At 37.7% G+C, this 2,500-nt stretch overlaps 1 protein-coding gene across 7 annotated transcripts in view; it reads left to right on the top strand.

Annotated features, from left to right (window-relative positions):
- Nucleotides 1–2,500, top strand: part of ZFHX4 (zinc finger homeobox 4) — a 149,007-nt gene that overhangs the window by 20,648 nt on the left and 125,859 nt on the right. The gene's annotated exons all lie outside the window — the stretch shown is intronic.

The raw sequence follows: 2,500 nt of genomic DNA, 5'->3' as shown, positions 1-2,500 counted from the left end.
TTAGTACTGATTAATACTGAAGTTATAAGGAGACTGATAACTATAAATGTGCAGTTTATTTAAAAATGTTGATTAAGTAATAGAAAAGGTGTTATGACACTTGTTACTGTGCTGATTTTGTTTTTCACTTTGACTATGTGATGGAAGGTTTAAAAATATAGTTTACTTCTGCTTAATCTTTTAAGATGAAATTGCCACAGCAAGACTGTTCAGCGCAGGGCTGTGGGAAGAAGGGGAAGGGTGAGATGCTACGCTGCAGAACCAATTTTGTATCTGCCTTAAATTACTTACTGCTTATAAATGCCATCTGGTCCCAGTATAGCGTGCGTCCTACGACTATTCTGGCAACTGTTCTTGTGTGCATACTGGACACTGTGATGCTGTGGGATACAGTTATATACTGCAATATAGGTAGAGCTTGCTTTAAGTAGCAAAGGTTAAATGAAAAGCCACAGATAGGGCTAGAATAGTTTTAGGGAGTTGCATCTAATTCCTTTTGCTGTATTAACTCCTTCCTTATCAGTTAGCTTTACCTGCTTAAGAGGTTTCACCCTGACTGATCCTTTCATGGTACTGGGTAGAACAGAGCTGCTGCACACGCATCCCTGTATCATTGCTTGGAAACAAAACAGAACTACTATTGCTTCTTTTTCTCTGCAATGGCCCAAAAAATTTCATGGGAGCATGTTGGTGCCAGCTGGGTGCATGTCTTCATGCTTGCATATGTGTTTATATCTAACTGAAATAGCCTAACAAGTGCAGTTGCTGAGTGGATACATGTAAAAATGCTTTGTACCAGCATTGTTTATGCTTTTGTGTCAGAGTTGAGAGATAGCAGTATGAAGACATTTATACCAGTCTTCTACAGACGGAATGGGCTGGGAGTTGCTTTCTGGCGTAACTCTTGTGCAACTTTTTATCTGTAGATAAGGCCCTAGAAGGAGAGTTAGGGAGTTAGCTGTGTAGGCTTTCTTCAGGATGCATACACTGTGCATTTTACCAAATGGGAAGGTAAACACGCTTGTCTCTGGACTAATTAGGGAATTATTATGTTTTCATGCTCATTGTGATCAGATTATTTCAAAAGGGTTTTAAATTGCATGTGTGCCATGAGCAAACTTAACCTGGTTCTCATCAGTGATTAAAATTACACACTAAGCTTTGTGAGGTTTGATTCAGGAGCAATTAGTCTGTCATTTTAGCCATCTCAGATACCAAAACTAATTTTGATTCATTTTCATTCTATGCAAATCTTCTGATGTATCTTAAACTGATCACTTCCTCTCTCTGATGTAGCTGACAAGATTAGGTTTGATTACACTTAAAAAAAATTAAGCCGCTATCCTTCATACCTAATATCTCAATGACCTTCACTGAAGCCTTTCCCGGGCAAGGATTTTTTTTTTTTAATCTGAAAATCACACTGAGTGATTTTATGCAGGAATATAGCACCTGGCTATTATGTATATAAATTTATATTGTCTAGCTACGCACCATTTTTAAATTAGATTTCCTTTTCTGGTAAATGAGAAGATGTAGAAAACATTAATGCTTCAGATACCTAAAACAATAGTTTTCAGGATATAATCAAACTTTTGTACTTAATTGAAAACTTATCTGATAAATTGGTTACTACTTTAGTCTAAAATTAATGAGATCTATCATGCTGACTTATGACTAGAATGAAGATTGCTTACCTCCTGCATAAAAGCAAGGTAGAGTCTATATCATAGGCTGAAAATAAACACTAAAGTTTCAGAGTACTCAGCTGTTGTGTACAGTGCCATCATTCTGTAAACTGAGAGATCTGCAAGGACTCAGGGTAACTTAGGCTATAATCAGGCTACTATTAGAGTGGCTGGAGCCTTGCAGGCTCAGGAAAAAAAATGAAAGAAAGCAGACTTTTAACCAATGTGTGCCCAACTTTCCTCTGATGATTTTACCCTTCTGCCAGATACTGATATGGCTTTTATAGAGTGCATCTTGTTCTCAACAAAGGGAGTTTATGGTCTAAGACGCCTGCCTGCAAGAAATGATTGAAGGATTTTCATCAGTAGTGCTTGCGTATGATTTGTTAAGCTAGGGGAGCTGTTGATTGAGGCAGTGGTTGAGAGATGGGCAACTCACCAGGATTGATAACATCAAAATGGTATTTGAAATGGTGTTCATTACGTTTTGCAATGAAAAAAACCTGAGTGCGTGCAATTGTCCCCTAGGATGATGGGACTGGTTGAAGTAAATATTAATTTCTGTTCAGTTGCCCATTGAGGTGACTAAAGTGTGGGGAAGAATTGTGATTGGTGCTTAATCAGGGATAGCCAGATACCTGCTGGGGGCTTTTGCACAAGGAAGATTTGTAGTAAGCTGATTTACTTGGTAAAATGAGAACCTTCAAAGAGTTCTGCCTGTGTTGACGATGCTGCAATATTTAGAATTCTTAGTTTACATTATCTTGTTGTCATTAGGGAGAAATAAAGATCAAGCAAATAAACTAGCTGAA

The sequence above is a fragment of the Chiroxiphia lanceolata genome, chromosome 1 (genome assembly GCF_009829145.1).
Source record: "Chiroxiphia lanceolata isolate bChiLan1 chromosome 1, bChiLan1.pri, whole genome shotgun sequence".
NCBI lineage: Eukaryota > Metazoa > Chordata > Aves > Passeriformes > Pipridae > Chiroxiphia > Chiroxiphia lanceolata.
Note: the sequence above shows the minus strand (reverse complement) of the source record. Positions and strands in the feature narration are given on the sequence as shown.